Source organism: Rhinopithecus roxellana, chromosome 8 (genome assembly GCF_007565055.1).
Source record: "Rhinopithecus roxellana isolate Shanxi Qingling chromosome 8, ASM756505v1, whole genome shotgun sequence".
NCBI classification, from domain to species: Eukaryota; Metazoa; Chordata; class Mammalia; order Primates; family Cercopithecidae; genus Rhinopithecus; species Rhinopithecus roxellana.
Window position 1 is genome coordinate 109,399,282 of NC_044556.1, and position 18,862 is coordinate 109,418,143.

Sequence of the window (18,862 nt, forward strand, 5' to 3'; positions counted from 1 at the left end):
CCATTTTGCCTCCTTAATGAGGACGCAGGAGGACGGTCTGGAGGTCACAGCCGCTGCCCCTGAGCTTCCCGGTGCTCCAAAATGCCTGCCCCGCGGCCGGCTTGCGTCGCGCAACTGGCCTGGGGTCTTGTCTTAAAAAAAGAAAAAAAAGACACACACCCAAACAGCAATTTTAATAAAGATGAAACCCAAAATCTGGCAGAGACTTTGGAACCGCTCGCGGTCCCCGGGGGACCACCCAGCCCCGCGCGGTGGCCGCCTGCAGAGGCGGGACTGCGCTTCGAGGCGTAAGGTCGCCAGATCAGAGGCATCGATGTGTTGCCTGTGCGGAGACACCAAAAAGTGGTTACGTTTATTTGCAAGACCTTTCATGTTTTCAATTCATGGTGTGATTAATGGTGCGATTAAAACCCGATCCTTGGTTACCACGCCCTTAGGTACTCAAAAATAATTGTGTTTGCTAGTTGGCAAAGTCACCCAAAAATATCCAAAAAGCCATAAAACAGTAAAGGTAAACAAATAGGAAGTGAAAATATTCCTCCTTTGTTTTCTTTCTGGAGTGCTCAAAACACCCTCTCAAACCATTTTTCTCTGCACAGAACCAAGTGTGGTCAGGTTAACAGCTAATATTTGGAAAGAAACGAACCCTGAGATATTTAGTCACTTGTTCCGGTGATCACAGAAAATCGGCGAAGACACATGAAACTGTGCCAACAGTCTACCTATTGATAACAAGGATACTGTGATTTTTATATAATATTAATCTGAGAAGCCAGGATTGTTTTATAGGTATTACCGTTACAAAGATGCCCTTGCATACAAAGAAAAGGGTAGTTTTAAAACTTTCCCTGAAAAATTGATGGCTTATTTTTATTTACCAAAAAAAAAAAAAAAAAAAAAAAAGGAAGACCATTAGGAGGTAAACTAGCAGGTAATTATAGATATTTATTTTCTTAAACAAAGTTAGGTCAGCATGAGAAAAAACGCACTGGAGTATGGTACAAATACAGTATCGGTTTTTAAAAATTGAGAGTTTTCCTGATTTTTCAGCTTTCGAACAATATTTTTCTATGTACAATAAATTCAGAGAAACAATTCTGTCGATAACTCATAGAAGAAATAATCACTATTAAAAGGTGGATGCCATTCATTCAGAATACATGTATTTAATGCCATTATGTAGATAAGGCATTCATTCTACTTAGAACTTTGAAAGATACAAAGATGAAAAAGACATTGTCTTTGCTTCCAAGGAAGGTGAGATCAGTAAGGGAGACGAGATATGTACAAATCGGAGGGAATAGTTAACTGGGCTGAGTAGTCTCGGTTCCAACCACTGTGCTAGGTGTGTATCCTTGTAGTCCGTGGACAGCAGCCTGGACATCACGGGCTGTCGCCGACCTAGTGAATCCGTCTTCATTTTAACATGTCTGTAGGTGATTTGTATGTACATTAAAGTTCGAGAAGGCCGGGCGTGGTGGCACGCCCTGTAGTCCCAGCTACTCGGGAGGCTGAGACAGGAGAATCGCTTCAGGAGACAGGAGAACTGGGGAGGCGGAGGCTGCAGTGAGCCAAGATCGCGCCACTGCACTCCAGCCTGGCAATAGAGTAAGACTCCGTCTCAAAAAACAACAACAACAAAAAAAAAAACAAAGTTCGAGAAGCACTCAAATGCTATATGTCATTTATTGTTAACAGTTTTATGGATTAACTAATTGCAGTTTGAAGGGTATTATGAAATAAAGGCATTTTGTCAGAGGATAAGCTAAGTAGAGACTCACTTTGGTGATGAGCTCTTTTTATGGAAATAGTCCATTACTAGATTGTCAGCTACCGTATTTTGAATTTTCAGACATTACATTAACCAATTAATCAGAATTGATTAAGTTTTGAGGATTCACTCAACTAAACTCATAAAAGACTGATGTGCAAGCTTGAATGATTTATTAATTTAAATAGGGGTATATACATTGACCCGCAGGCTGATTTTGGTAATGTAATATACTGTTTTATGGGTACTAAGCTTTGGGTAGTGTGAATTTGTAGTTGATGACCATGGAATCACACAAAAGAAAGGATAATTTTGAAGGATGTGTTCATTACCCTGTAAGTTCCAAAAGGTCTGGAACCATTTCTGATCTGTTAATACTGAGTGTTGTGCAGAGTGCTTGGAACATGGTAGGTAGGTAATCAATAAATATTTGTTAAATTCAGAACATTTGAATTAGTCGAAGACAGCTTATGTTTTAACCAAAGCATTCCTAGCTATTTCCCTCAAACTTATTCTATACCTGAAAGTACACAAAACTCGTTTTAGGTCTCTTTTTCCCTCTGCTTTACCAGTAAGGTACATTCTTCTGTTCCATGTGGCTCCACAAAACGCTTTGTTTCACAGCGCTGCGGTATTCACTAGCATGTCGTTAAGGAACAGCTACAAAAACCTCATTGTAGAAATACACATGTTTTCAATAGTTCATCTTTAATATTGAGATTTCTAAAAGTTCTGAAAGGGGAATAAGTTTCAGGATACTCATCCTATCCACTCTTCTTCAACATTTAGAAATTAACTTTGATAGAAGTATAGAGAATATTGATAAGAAAAATTACCTAAATTCGAGGAGGCTATTGTGCTCATAAAACTTTTCTCTAAGATTATGTACGTTGAAGTTGTTATAGTTATTTGTAGCATTTTTTGCTTTCATACAGTATAGTTTATTTTTTCATAGATTAAAAATTATACAGAATTGTATTAGCTAAAAGTTTAAATTTTAGAACCAAATTATTTTTAAAACCACTTTTTTAACTGAAAGAATAATGTTTGAAATGGGATAAGAAAGAATATTTTTGAAGTTTTATTATTTTTCCAAAGTTTCCTCAGCCAGAACATTTTTTGTTTTCATCTTTTTTTTTTTTTTTGAGATGGAGTCTCGCTCTGTCGCCCAGGCTGGAGTGCAGTGGCCGGATCTCAGCTCACTGCAAGCTCCGCCTCCCGGGTTTACGCCATTCTCCTGCCTCAGCCTCCCTGAGTAGCTGGGACTACAGGCGCCGCCACCTCGCCCGGCTAGTTTTTTGTATTTTAGTAGAGACGGGGTTTCACCGTGTTAGCCAGGATGGTCTCGATCTCCTGACCTCGTGATCCGCCCGCCTCGGCCTCCCACAGTGCTGGGATTACAGGCTTGAGCCACCGCGCCCGGCCATGTTTTGTTCTTTCTTTTCCTTCTGTTTTGTTTTGTCTGTTTAAATGGAGAGTCAATGCAATTGTTGATTCTTTGGCTCCTTAAATCTTATTGTTTCTGTCTCTTAGAGAATTTTATATAGGACTGGAAGGATCTTCTGTTTGTAATTAGATTCATGTCTAGGAAACAAACTGCTTAGGTATAAAATTCTAACTTTTGGCAGCCAGTGAGCTTTGGAAAGTATGTGAACTTTTTAGTAAGCTGCAGATATTAAAAGCTCACTCTAGGATTTCCTGTTTTTGTTTGTATTAAAATATTCTTTGTTACTTTGCATGCTTTGATAACATTGCTTGATAAAGTGCCTCTAATTCAATTATCACCTCCTAGATGGAAAAGGTTTTACAAGGTTTGTTGTTTTGTTTTTGATTTCCTTCATTGTGCCACTCTTTTGAAAACCCAACATTTGGAAATACAAAGTAAAAAACGGAAATTACAGGTGCCTATTACTTTATGAAAAGGGTTCCCTTAAATAACGTTTTTTTTTCCTTCTTTTATTTTGAGACAGGGTCTTGCTCTGTTGGCCAGGAATGTAGTGGCGCCATCACAGCTCACTACAGCCTTGACCTCCTGGGCTCAAGAGATTCCCCCACCTCAGCCTCTCAAGTAGCTGGGATTACAGGCGCAAGCCACCATGCCCGACTAATTTTTCAAATTTGTAGAGACAGGGTTTCGCCGTGTTGGCTAGGCTGATCTCAAACTCTTGAGCTCAAGTGACCTGCCTCCTTCAGCCTCCCAAAGTGCTGGGATTACAGGCATGAGCCACCGCGCCTAGCCTCAGAGTAGCTGTTGATAGTATAGAGTGTAGTCTGTGGGACAGCGCAAAGGTTGAGCTTTGAAGTAAGCCTTGAATTTGAATTCTGTCTTCCCCAAGGTCTAATTATCTGATCTTAGCTGAGATGCTAAACCTAAGTAGCTTCAGGTTCCTCAGATGTGAAGTGGGGATAATTATACCCCAGTGTTTCACAATGCAATGGGGACAGTGTTTCGTTATTCATTTTTACATCCCCAGCACCTACCACAGTGCTTAGCATCAAAGGAATGCTGAGGCCTGCTCACACCTGTAATCCCAGCACTTTGGGAGGCCGAGGCAGGTGGATCACTTGAGGTCAGGAGTTTGAAACCAGCCTGGCCAGCATGGTGAAACCTCGTCTCTACTGAAAATACAAAAAGTGAGCCGAGTGTGGCGGCATGTGCCTGTAGTCCCAGCTACTCAGGAGGCTGAGGCAGGAGAATCGCTTGAACCCAAGAGGTGGAGGTTCCAGTGAGCCGAGATCGCACTACTGCACTCCAGCCTGAGTGACAGGGCGAAACTCTGTCTCAAATAAATAAATAAATAAATAAATAAATAAATAAATAAAGTAAAATAAAGGAATGCTGAATAAATGGGAAGGAAAGTGTTTGGTACATATCTAGTGAATTAGTAATTATTAGTTATCTGCTTAACATAAAACATAAGAGTTGGCCAGGCGTGGTGGCTCCTGCCTGTAATTCCAGCACTTTGGGAGGCCTAGGTGGGGAGATCACCTGAGGTCAGAAGTTTGAGACCAGCCTGACCAACATGGTGAAACCCTGTCTCTACTAAAAATACAAAAATCAGATGGGTGTGGTGGTGGGTGCCTGTAATCCTAGCTACTCTGGAGGCTGAGGCAGGAGAATCCCTTGAACGTGGGAGATGGAGGTTGCAGTGAGCTTAGGTTGCACCATTGCACTCCAGCCTGGGCAACAGAGCAAGACTCCGTCTCAAAACAAACAAACAAATAAAACATAAAAATTAAGAAAACTTTAAGTCTTACCAATTGGGATCATACATAATGCATTCCTGCATATTTCTGGGGTAATTTAATAGGTTTTCCTCCTGTCTTAGACCAATATAAATACCCAGTTAAGACTATAACAAAAGAAGAAAACTAGCTTTTTGAAGCCTAATTTGTTTCCTCTTATTCATAATAAAACAAAATTTGAAGAAAAACTAGACTGAAATTTGTTTTTACACTGATTTATAAAATTTACAAAAATGTCTCAAGAATAGTCATAATTTTAAAGATCAAATGGACAGTGAGATACTACCTCACGCCTGTTAGGAAGGCTGTTATCAGCAAAAGTCCCCCAAATAATAAGTATTGGTGAGGAGGTGGAGAAATTGGAACCCTGTGGACTGTTGGTGGCAATGAGAAACGGTGCAGCTACTATGGAAAGTGGTATGGCGGTTCCTCAAAAGTTAAAAATCGGATTACCATTTGACCCAGCAATTCCACGTATGGGTATATAGCCAAAATAATTGAAAGCAAGGTCTTGAAGCGATATTTGCACAACATGTTCATAGCAACATTATTCACACCAGGCAGAAGGTGGAAGCAACCAAAGTGTCCATCGGCGGATGGAGGAGCAGGCGAAGTGCGGTATGTACACGCAATGAAACCTGACTCCGCCTTCAGAGGGGAAATCCTGACACACGCCACTACTCCAATGGACCTGAAAGACATTATGCTAAGTGAAATAAACCAGTCAAAAAGACAAGTACTCTATGATCCCACTTACATGAGCTACCTGGAGAAGTCCAATTTGTGCAGACAGAAAGTAGATTGCTGGTTGCCAGGGGCTGTGAGGAGGGGAAAGCAGGAAGTTGTTTAAGGAGTATAGAGTTCCAGTTTTGCAAGATGAAAAAAGTCGTGGAGATTGGCTGCGCAGCAGTGTGAATGTACTTAACACTACTGAACTATGCGGTTAAAACTGGTTACTACAGTCAATTTTACATTATGTATATTTTACCACATTTTAATACATAGAAAATGTTGAGTACATTCAGAATGAAAAAAATGGTACATTGTTTCTCGAAGGCAATTTGGAAATTTGTATTAAAGAATAAATGATGATGGCTAGGCAAGGTGGCTCACATCTGTAAGCGCAGCACTTTGGGAGGCTGAGGTAGGAGGATTACTTGAGACCGGGAGTTCAAGACCAGCCTGGGCAACGTAGTGAGACCTTGTCTTTGCTAAAAAAAAAAATAAATAGTAATAAAGAAGTTGGGGGTCTCCTCTCTCGGCTTTGGAGCCCCCTCCCTCTGTCTCTACAGGGAAGTTTCTTCCTTCTCCCTTCTTGCCCCTTCTTGCCTATTAAACTCTCCATTCTTTAAAACTAAAATAATAATAAAAAGTGATGTCCACATGCTTTGAGCTTTAATATACTTCTGGATATTTATTCTTAGAAATATATTCTGGGCCAGATGCGGTGGCTCACATGTTTGATCCCAGAACTTTGGGAGGCCGAGGCGGGCGGATCACGAGGTCAAGAGATTGAGACCATCCTGGCTAACATGGTGAAACCCTATCTCTACTAAAAATACAGAAAAGTAGCCAGGTGTGGTGGCGGGTGCCTGTAGTCCCAGCTACTCGGGAGGCTGAGGCAGGAGAATGGCATGAACCCGGGAGGCGGAGCTTGCAGTGAGCCAAGATCGCACCACTGCACTCCAGCCTGGACAAGATTCTGTCTCAAAAAAAAAAAAAAAAAAAGAAATATATTCTGAAAAGAATAAAAAAAGCTATAAGCACAAAAATGATCAATGTAAAGTTATCTTTAAATCTGAAAATATAGATAAAATTTGCGTGTCCAACTAATGGGGTATACAAAATAAATTGTTGTATGTCGACTTGTTGGGTTGCAGCCAAATATATAAAAATTATATGTGTAAATGGGTAAGGACTACATGGGGAAGCCCAGGAGATGATGGTAGCAGGGTGATTAGACTTTTAGGGGCACTTATTTTTAAAATCTCATTTTAATGTCAGTTCTACAAAACTTTGAAAACCCACTTAAATATGATAATTAAAAATTATTCTTACCCACTTGTGAAAGTGTGTTTACCAGATGCTGTACTTGACAATACTTTGTAAACCTCTAGTATGGATTTTATAGATATTAAGAGTGTAAAAAAGTAATTTTAGTTTTTATTTTTATTTTTTAAGAGATGAGGTCTAGGTCGGGCGCAGTGGTTCACGCCTGTAATCCCAGCACTTTGGGAGGCCGAGGCGGGCAGATCGCCTGAGGTTGGGAATTCAAGACCAGCCTGACCAACATGGAAAAACCCTAGCCTCTCTATTAAAAATACAAAATTAGCCAGGCGTGGTGCCACATGCCTGCTATCCCAGCTACTCTGGAGGCTGAGGTAGGAGAATCACTTGAACCGGGCAGGCGGAGGTTATGATGAGCTGAGAGCGCCACTGCACTCCAGCCTGGGCGGCGAGCGAAACTCCATCTCAAAAAAGAAACAGAATAAAAGAGACAAGGTCTCACTCTGTCACCCTGGCCAGGGTGCAGTGGCTCGATCACTGTAGCCTCTACTTTCTGGGCTCAAGTGATCGTCCCACTTTGGCCTCCCAAGTAGCTGGGACTACAGGGGCGTGCCGCTCTGCCCAGCTAACATTTTTATTTTTGGTAAAGATAAGATCTTGCTTTGTTGTCCAGGCTGGTCTCAAACTCCTGGCCTCAGGCATTCCTCCCACCTTGGCCTCCCAAAGTGCTGGGATTACAGGCTTGAGCCACCACATCTGGCCCATAATTTTAAAAAACCTGGGCTAGAATTTGGACATTGCCTTTTTTTTTCTTTTTAAGATTTTGCTTGTTAGTGTCAATTTATCTGACCTTTGGTTTGAAGAATTTCCATCTAGAGGAAGATAGGCAGCTAAGGAGATAATGATACAATAATGTGATAAATGCTATGATAGTTGTACATATATGATGATTGGGTGCCCAGGGAGAGCCACCTGATTCACACACACCCTGTTTAAATTATAGCTGCTTTTTATTCCCTCTCAAGCTGTTTGTTTTTTTTCCTCTTTCTTGCTATATTTTGTAGTTACTTGTAGATGTGTCGTTTGATGTCTGCTTCTCCTTCTAGACTCTTAACTTCCAAAAGGATAGGGATCATGCTTATGCTGTTATTTGCTGTTATATACCCAGAGCATGGCATATAGCTCAGTATTTGCTGAATGTTGAATAAAAGTTGCCTTTCTGAAGGAGATAACCGAAGCTTTTTTTTTTTTTTTTTTGAGACGTAGTCTTGCTCTTGTCGCCCAGATTGGAATGCAATGGCATGATCTTGGCTCACTGCAACCTCTGCCTCCTGGGTTCAAGCGATTCTTATGTCTCAGCCTCCCAAGTAGCTGGGATTACAGGCGTGTGCCACCATGCTGGGCTCATTTTTTTTGTATTTTTAGTAGAGATGGGATTTCACCATGTTGGCCAGGCTGGTCTCGAACTCCTGACCTCAAATGATCCGCCTGCCTCGGCCTCCCAAAATGCTAGGATTACTGGTGTGAGCCACTGTGCCTGGCCTAATTTTTTGTATTTTTAGTAGAGACGGTGTTTCACCATGTTGGCCGGGCTGGTCTGGAACTCCTGACCTCAAGTGATCCATCTGCCTCAGCCTCCCAAAGTGTTGGGATTACAGGTGTGAGCCACGGCTCCCAGCCCCAAGCTTATCTTGAAGGTATAATAGCCCAGAGAACAAGTACGGGATGGATATTTCACAAAGAGAAGAAATAACATACTTGAAATCATGAAGATTCAGTATGCCTGAAATTTAGGATAGGTTAGGAGATGTGGGAGTTTTTATTCTTAAAGCATTGGTGAGTGATTAAAAGTTTTTAACAAGACGGGAGGCTGAGGCAGGATAATCTCTTGAACCGGGAGTTGGAGGTTACACTGAGCTAGGATCGCGCCACAGAACTCCAACCTGGGTGACAGAATGAGACTGTCTAAAAATATATATATATATAATTAAAAAAAGTTTTTTTTTTTTTTTTTTTTTTTTTTTAAAAAACAAGAGACAATCATATTTGTTGTCTAGAAAAATCACTCGAGCAAGTGTGTTCAGTGGATTAGATGGACTCCAGGTTTGGGACTCCAGGTTTGTCCAGAAAGATAAGACCCTGAATCAAAGTGATGGAAGTCAGGAATGAAACAAGGAGATAGGCTAGAGGAAATGGGTAGATTTTGTAATAGGACAGATATGAATATTGAGTCAGGTCAGGGACACGGTTTCTGGTTGGGTAGCAGAATAAAGAGGAATAATAGAGTTATGTCAATACTAGTTCTAGTCTTCCACATGTTGAGTGTAGGTGCCTGTGAGGCATCCAGGTTGAGACAGAACATAGGCAGCGCTATGTCCTTGGTACCTAAGTATCTATTGAATGAGAAACGAGAATGATGTGTGTTGGGTCGCTTGAATGTATCCCTCTGTCAGTGGTTGTTGTCTTGGGAATGGTTGAGAATGTCCAGAGAAAAAGGATACAATAAAAAATAATGTTGACTGAGGTGGGGCGCAGTGGCTCAGGCCTGTAATCCCAGCACTTTGGGAGGCCCAGGCGGGTGGATTACCCGAGGTAGGGAGTTCGAGACCAGCCTGACCATCATGGCAAAACCCCCTCTCTGCAAAAAATACAAAAATTAGCCAGGTGTGGTGGTGGGCGTCTGTAATCCCAGCTACTTGGAAGGCTGAGACAGGAGAATCGCTTGAACCCAGGGAGCCAGAGGTTGCAGTGAGCCGAGATCATGCTATTGCACTCTAGCCTGGGCAACAGAGTGAGACTCTGTCAACCCCCGCCAACCCCCCCCCCCCCCATAAAAAAGAATGTTGACTGAAAGGAGAAATTACTAGGGTCAGAACTCTGGGTGAAAATCAGTAATTGAACAGAGAAAAATAACTTGTGAATAAGATTGAAAGCACAATTGCAAAATCATGGGAAAATGAGCAAATAGTGTCACAAAAGGCAAGTAGGAAGAATTTCATGAAGGAAGCACTTAACAATGTTGGGAAAGCCCCCCAGTGGTTAACATGTATAGAGCTCTTACTCTCAAGTAGACACTGGGCTAAATGTTTTACATGTATTACGTCCTTTAATCCTTACAGTAAATCTATGTGGTAGGTGCCTCTGTTACCTGCTTTCCACAAATAAGGAAATGGAGGCTTAAGGTAAAGCAGACTTCCAGTTTCCGCTCAAAAGGAAGTCATCACTCCGGTTGCTCCGGGAGCCATAAACTGGAAGAAATATTTGTTAATTTTGACAAATTGCTGGAGGTTGCACGTGGACTGTCATGAGAGTGAGAAGCTCCTGGAGGCCCGCAGTCTCAGGAGGTCCCTCACACTTTCTCCGGTTTTATTCCTAGGAACCCCACCAGGTTATTCTGGTGAAGAGCCAAGCAAGGTTGGTTTAGCAGGGGAAGGGGAAGGCAATCCTTTTGAAATATGCTAGTGCATTCTTCATAAAAAGGCCAACTTCAGTGCCCCCTGGTCTGGTCTTATCTCAAGGGATGGGAAGAAGTTGAAACTCTTGTGAAGGTCACAGCCCATTGACACAGGTCCACTAAAAGACTGAGATTTAATCATAAGGTGATAGAATTCTCCTCACCCATACCTTACCACTGCATCAACAGGAATACAGTTCAGTACAATTAACAGTAGCTTGCAGCTGGAAGACCTACAAGATGGAGACTCTATTTAAGGACAAGTTCTCAGGGAAGCCGGAAGAGGAATCTGACACCTACAACTACAGCAAACATTAAACACAGCCCTACTTCTAGCCAGATTGAGGTAAAGCCTCACACTAATGGCTGATTACTATCATGTCTAGCTTCCAACAAAAATTGACAAGACGTGCTAATAGGCAAGAAAAACAGTCTGAAGAGACAAAACAAGCATCAGAACTGGACTTAGATACATGATAGGTGTTTTGCAATTATCAAGGAATTTAAAGAACTATGATTAATATGTTAAAGGCTCAGGCCAGGCTTGGTGACTCATGCCTGTAATCCCAGCACTTTGGGAGGCCAAGGAGGGTGGATCACTTGAGGTTAGGAGTGTGAGACCAGCCTAGCCAACGTGGCAAAACCCCATCTCTACAAAAAGACAAAAATTAGTCAGGCATGGTGGCACGTGCCTGTAGTCTCAGCTACTTGTGAGGCTGAGGCAGGAGAATCGCTCGAACCCTGGAGTCCATAGGCTCAATGTAGCTGAGGAAAGAATCATTGAGCTTGAAGATATGTCACTAGAAACTTTCCAAACTGAATTGCAAAGAGAGAAAAGAATGAAAAAACAACACCCAAGATAATTTAAAAAGTGTGAAATAACATGTAATTGGAATGCCAGAAGGAAAAGAAAGAATAGAGCAGAAGAAATATTTGAAAAAATGGGCTGTGTGTGGTGGCTGACGCCTGTAATCCTAGCACTTTGGCAGGCTGAGGCGGGTGGATCACCTGAGGTCAGGAGATCGAGACCTGGCCACCATGGTGAAACCCTGTCTCTACTAAAAATAAAAATACAAAAATTAGCTGGGTGTGGTGGCGGGCATCTGTAATCTACTGGAGAGCCTGAGGCAGGAGAATTGCTTGAATCCAGGAGGCAGAGGTTGCAGTGAGCCGAGATCGCACCATTGCAACAGAGTGAGACTCCAGTCTCCTAGGGGGAAAAAAAAAGAAGAAAATCTTCTGGAAATAAATTGTTGCGTCCCACCCTCAGTAATTTGGAAAGGGGGGTGGGGTCTGAAAATTTGCATTTCTAACAAGTTACCATAGAATGAGCATGCTGTCCCAGCACTTTGGGAGGCCGAGACGGGCGGATCACGAGATCAGGAGATCGAGACCATCCTGGCTAACACTGTGAAACCTCGTCTCTACTAAAAAATACAAAAAAAAAAAAAACTAGCTGGGCGAGGTGGCGGGCGCCTGTAGTCCCAGCTACTCGGGAGGCTGAGGCAGGAGAATGGCGTAAACCCGGGAGGCGGAGCTTGCAGTGAGCTGAGATCCGGCCACTGCACTCCAGCCTGGGTGACAGAGCAAGACTCCGTCTCAAAAAAAAAAATAAATAAATAAAAATAAAAAATAAAATTTAAAGTGAATTTTGCCATTTTAGTGTATTTCTTTCCAGGCTTTTTCTAGGCAAATTTGTATTTTGTTTTGTTTTATAAACTTGAGATGATGTTGAATATGGTTTTATGTCCAGCTGTTTTCACTTACTATTAGAAACGTTTTTTCACGTCACAAGTATGTCTTAAAAACATATAAAAGAGTTGCATTCATTATATTAGGTTGGTGCAAAAGAAATTGTGGTTTTTGCCATTAAAAGTAATCAGGCCTGATGTGGTGGCCAACACCTGTAATTCTAGCACTTTGGGAGACTGAGGCAGGTGGATCACTTGAGGTCAGGAGTTTGAGAACAGCCTGGCCATCGTGGTAAAACTCTGTCTCTACTAAATATACAAAAATTAGCCAGGCGTGGTGGCGCATGCTTGTAATCCCAGCTACTCAGGAGGCTGAGGCAGGAGAATCGCTTGTACCCAGGAGGCAGAGGTTGCAGTGAGCCAAGGTCGTGCCACTGCACTCCAGCCTGGGCAACAGAGCAAGACTCCATCTAAAAAAAAATAAAAAAAAAAAAAAAAAAGACAAAAGAAATCGGAAAGAAAAGTAATCAGAAATACCGCAGTTATTTTTGCACCAACTTGACCTAACATTAATACTTACGGACTATAATTTATTTAAGGTTTCCCTAACTGTTAGATATTTAAATTGTTTTAAAATGTTATGTTGTAAATGTTCTTATATAAGGATTTTTTTGGACCCAGCTTTGATCCTCGTCCTCTACCCACTTTGGAAAAATAATTTCTTTTTTTTTCTGGAGAGACATCTTCCTCTGTCATCCAGGCTGGAGTGCAGTGGCCCATGCTTAGCTCACTGCAGCCTCAAACTCCTGCGCTCAAGCGAGCCTCCCACCTCAGACTCCTGAGTAGCTGGAACTACAGGTGTGTGCCGCCATATCTGGCTAGTTTTTTTTTTGGGGGAAAAATAATTTTGTTGAATCTCGTCTCTGATGGTTCTTACTGGTTACAGAGGATAACCCAATTTCCAAATTCTGTCTCTACTAAAAATAAAAATACAAAAAAATAAAAAAAACAAAAAAATACACACACACAAAAAAACCAAAAACAAGTGATTACTATATCCTACACATTTTCTAAATCCAGGGATTCAGTAATAAAAGAAACAAAATGTCTGGTTTCATGTCACTTCCACTGTAACAGGATAAAGAGACAATAAGCAAATCTGTATTTTATTCTGATCATAAGCTCTGAATGGCAACATGTAGGTCTATGATTGATTTCTTTAAAATTGGAAAGAAATAATGTAATTAGTACAAAAGGATCACAAGGTACTCACCGTCTATACTAGAAATGCAAAAAATTAGCCAGGCGTGGTGGTGCACGCCTGTAGTCCCAGCTACTCGGAGGCTGAGGTGGGAGAATTGCTTAAACCTAAGAGGCGGAAGTTGCAGTGAGCTGAGATCGTGCCACTGCACTCCAGCCTGGGCAACAGAGTGAGACTCCGTCTCAAAAAAAGAAAAAAAAAAAGAAAAAAGAAAAAAAAGAAAATGAAAATAGCTCAGAGTTACCATTACATTTGCAGAGGCACTCAGATTGCAAATCACATATTTATTTAATCCAGCCTCATCATTTAAAAGACTGGAATAGCACCTCCACTTCAACATAGCGGTTGGGCACCTGTATTTAGTTTAGTTTAGTTTAGTGTTTTGAGATGGAGTTTCTCTCTTGTCGCCCAGGCTGGAGTGCAGTGGCGCCATCTTGGCTCACTGCGACCTCCACCTCCAGGGTTCAAGCGATTCTCCTGCCTCAGCCTCCTCAGTAGCTGGGTTATAGGCACCCGCCACCACGTCTGGCTAAGTTTTATATTTTTAGTAGGGTTGGGGTTTCACCATGTTGACCAGGCTGGTCTCAAACTCCTGACCTCAGGTGATCCGCCCGCCTTGGCCTCCCAAAGTGCTGGGATTACAGGCATGAGCCACCATGCCTGGCCCACATACTTATTTTTACTCCTGAAACCACAGTAAAATGACAGTAAAGAAGTAAAAAAGGCACAAATATACAGGGATGAAGAAAATAGGAAAGGAGATAATGGTGGTGTGTAAAAAGATAGAAAGTGAGGAGATAATGCATTATTAAACGGTTGGACCAGGCGCAATTTACCTAGCATAAACAAAGAAAATACGTATAAGCTTATAGAAGAGGGAGCCAAAAAGAAACAAACCAATTTGAGCTTAAAAGCCTTGAAAGGCTCAGGATTAGACACAGCAGCCATCTCAGAAAGCATGTATGTGGAGTCAGGCTAAATAGAGGAGATTTGGATGAAAGTCAAAAAGCAAATGATTAAATCTCCCATCCCCTGGAGTCACCAGGTGACCAGTAGTCCCCTTCCAGCCATGCAGAAGGCTGGTGGTTTACTTTGAATATTTTAAATCAGAGATGCTCAGGACTTAGGGATGATAGTACCTACCAGAGATGGTAGAGATGATGTGCCATTATTATTATTACCATCTTTGGTAATAATATAAATAAAAGTAGCTGAAATATTGTTTAAAATTATATGAAATTCAATATTATCACAGAGGTTAAATATTCTGAGTAGGGCCCAAGATAATAAACCTGAAAAATGGTAATATGTCTAATATATGTCAGAGCGATGGGGGTTTGAGATTCTCTTATTTAAGATCTTCATTAGCAATGAGGAAGAAGAGCTGTGCACCTCTTTAAATGGTGAGTTGGCCGGGCGCGGTGGCTCAAGCCTGTAATCCCAGCACTTTGGGAGGCCGAGACGGGCGGATCACGAGGCCAGGAGATCGAGACCATCCTGGCTAACACGGTGAAACCCTGTCTCTACTAAAAAATACAAAAAGCTAGCCGGGCGAGGTGGTGGGCGCCTGTAGTCCCAGCTACTCGGGAGGCTGAGGCAGGAGAATGGCGTGAACCCGGGAGGCGGAGTTTGCAGTGAGCGGAGATCCGGCCACTGCACTCCAGCCCGGGCGACAGAGCGAGACTCCGTCTCAAAAAAAAAAAAAAAAAAAAAAATGGTGAGTTGATTTGCATTAGTAGCTAAATTACACAATAGTTATAAGCATGAAAAGCCTCAAAAGTGAAAAAGAATTTAGAGATTAAAAATCTTCAGGTGAAATCAGTAAATGCAATGAAATTTCATATGAAACGATGCTGTATTATGAAATGAAAGGAAAATTAAAGTCTGATCTCAATTTTAGCGACTTTTTATCTCTTACACTTCAGCCACTCACTTCCATGGCCAAACCATGGATGTTGCCAATATTCAGGATTGTGCCACCTCTGAAATCCTGAATTCAGATAGTCCATTCTCGGAACATAACCTTATTCAACGCTAACTGTTTCAAAATAGTTTTGTGAAATAAACTCTGTGAAGTAATTTCAAATTTACAGAACAATTGTGAGGATAGTATACACAGAGAATTCCCACATTTCCTTTGTCCAAATTATTTTTTCTTAACGTTTTGCCATTTTTTTAATCATTCTTTCTGTTTCTACATATAAATTTTTTTTTCCCTTCAACTATTTGAAGGAACTATGTTAAACAATCATGCCACTTTATCCCTTAATATTTTGGTGTGTATTTCCCAAAAACGAAGATAGTCTCTTATGTAAAGTCTCTATGTACTTTAACATAGTTTTTTTTTCTTTGAGACGGAATCTTGCTTTGTTGCCCATGCTGGAGTGCAGTGGCGCTATCTCAGCTCACTGCAACCTCCACCTCCTGGGTGGACCAAGTGAGTCTCCTGCCTCAACCTCCTGAGTAGCTGGGATTACAGGCATGCACTACCAAGCCTGGCTAATTTTTGTGTTTTTAGTAGAGATGGGGTTTTGCCATGTTGACCAGGCTAGTCTCAAACTCCTTACCTCAAGTAATCCGCCTGCCTCAGCCTCCCAAAGTACTGGGATTACAAGTGTGAGCCACTGCGCCCCGCCAGATATTTTTAATTCTATAGTCCATATTCTGATTTTATCAGTTGTCTCAATTGTCAATATCTTTGTGTGGCATTTCCGCCTCTAGTACAAGTTTCAATCCAGCATCACATACTGCATTTATTAATAGTTGTCATGTGTCTCTAGTTGTCTTTAATCTAGAGCATAACCTCAGTCTTTCTTTGTCTGCTGTGACGTTGAACACGGATTGATTCAGAAAAGGTTTTGATCTCCTGCACAGATTCATGATCTCCTCATACTGATAATCCTCTCCCTTCTTCATTCACTCTGCAAACTTCTTCACTTATTATATGACAGCGAAAATACAAGCCATAAAATATAAATTCCTTGACTGGACACAGTGGCTCACGCCTGTAATCCCAGCACTTTGGGAGGTCAAGTTGGGCAGATCACCTGAGGTCAGGAGTTCGAGACCAGCCTGGCCAACATAGAGAAACCCTATCTGTACTAAAAGTATAAAAATGAGCTGGGTGTGGTGGCGCATGCCTGTAATCCCAGCTACTTGGGAGGCTGAGGCAGGAGAATCACTTGAACCTGGAGGCAGAGGTTGCAGTGACCTCCTGCACTCCAGCCTGGGCGACAGAGCAAGACTCTGTCGAAAAACACCCCCCCCACTTCCCCCACAAAAAAACTCCCTCAATTTCCTGACACATACAAGTTTATCTGTACTTCCTGGCTAATTGCAAAGACCTCTTACCTGGTTTACTTGTTTTCATTTATCACTTATGCTGTAAATCTGGCTATTGGTTAATGCATTCTCTACCTAAATGTCTTCCCATTACCCTTAGGATAGTCTGAATTCTAACAAAACAGACAAGGATGTCTTATTTCTCCAGGTTTTTTTTTTTTCTTCTGATTACATGTTTGGTATCACCATTCACGTGTTCTACACTTTATTACACGCTTCATCATAGAGAGCAATTTCTTTGTTGTTCCCATAATGAAAGTGCTAGGCTGTACTCATACTGCTTCCTTATCCCGGGCTTCGTTTAGTAAATAGTATTGCTCAGTGGGTAAGAACATGAAGTCTGTAGTTAATCCTTATGGGTTCAAATTCTGGCTTTGCCACTTAAGAGCTGGATAACTTTAGGCAAGGTACTTAGGTGTTCTAATTTCTTCACATGTCAAATGAGGAGCATAGCAGAGCTTGTCCCATGTGGTGGTAAAGGATGTCATGGAGAACTTCACATGCAGTAAGAGCTCTAGAAATGTCATCAGTCCTTACTTACCGTGTTAGGCCTGGTGCTAGATGTTGGGGAATAAAACAGATTTGGGCCCTGTCCTCTTAGAGGTTACCATAGAGAAGAGAACCATTAAAGAGTTACATAATTATTGGGCCAGGCGTGGTGGCACACACCTGCACTTTAGGAGGCCGAGGTGGGCAGCACTTTGGGAGCACTTTGGGAGCACCCAGCACTTTGGGAGGCCAAGGTGAGCAGATCACTCGAGGCCAGGAGTTCAAGACCAGCCTGGCTAATGTGGGGAAACCTTGTCTCTACAAAAATACAAAAATTAGCCAGGTGTGGTAGCACACACCTGTAATCCCAGCTGCTTGGGAGTCGGAGCCATGAGAATTCCAGCCTGGATGACAGAGGGAGACTCCGTCTCAAAAAAAAAAAAAACAACAACATAATTATTATAAGTAGTTCAAAAAAGTTCACACTTCCACAAGAGGGACATCTGATTTAAATTTTTCTTTTTTCCTTTTTTTCTTTTTGAGACAAGAGTTTCACTCTTGTTGCCCAGGCTGGAGTGCAGTAGTGCAATCTCAGCTCACCACAACCTCTGCCTCCTGGGTTCAAGTGATTCTTATGCCTCAGCCTCCCGAGTAGCTGGGATTACAGGCGTGCGCCATCACACCCAGCTAATTTTGTATTTTTTAGTAGAGACGGGGTTTCTCCATGTTGGTCAGGCTGGTCTCAAACTCCAGACCTCAGGTGATCCGCCTACCTTGGCCTCCCAAAGTGCTGGGATTTCAGGTATGAGCCACCACACCCAGTCTGATTTAAATTTTTCTCACTTCAGTGGCTTTGAATGTGACATTTCCTCTACCAAAAACTATTAATAGTAGCAGATGGAACTGTGAATTTACAAGCCTGAAGTAAGAAAGGAGCATAGCTTATTAGAGGAGTTGCGTGAGGGCCAGTGTGGCTGGAATGGAGACGTGAGGGTGGGAAGAACGGTGTGAAATGAAGTTTGAAAGTAGGCAGAGACCAGGTCTTTGACCAGGTCAGGGAGGCTGACTTCTATCCAAGACCAAGAGGGAGCCATCGAAGCTTTTTAAACAGGGAAATTATACAATTCATTATGTTTTTAAGAGGTCACTTGGCCAGATGTGGTGGCACGAGCCTGGAGTCCCAGCTACTTGGGAGGCTGAGGTGGGCGGATCACTTGAGCCTGAAGTTTGAGGATGCAGTGAGCTATGATCATACCTGTGAATAGCCACTGCACTCCAGCCTGGGCAACGCAGTGAGACCCTGTCTCAAAAAAAAAGAAAAAAAAGATGATTTGCTTGCACCGTGGAAGGTTGGAGCACAGCAAGAGCAGATAATGATGGTGGTGTCTTGGATTAGACAGCAGCGGAGGAAATGGCGGAGAAGGTTTGAGAATCTAGAGAGTCTAAACGTTTTTGTGACTAGATGTGGGGATTGGAGGAGACAGGGATGAATGAACACCTTTCTAGTCCAACTTCCGACTCTTTCTTCTCATCTTTACCTAAGGCCCATCCTCAAGTCTGAGGTGGGTGCCACTCTTGTGCCTCTGTAGTGCTGTGCATGT

The 18,862-nt window shown here is 42.2% G+C and overlaps 1 protein-coding gene across 3 annotated transcripts in view; it reads left to right on the top strand.

The window, feature by feature from the left end:
• The window catches only part of EFCAB2 (EF-hand calcium binding domain 2), a 162,951-nt gene that overhangs the window by 1,332 nt on the left and 142,757 nt on the right, over window positions 1–18,862 (top strand). The gene's annotated exons all lie outside the window — the stretch shown is intronic.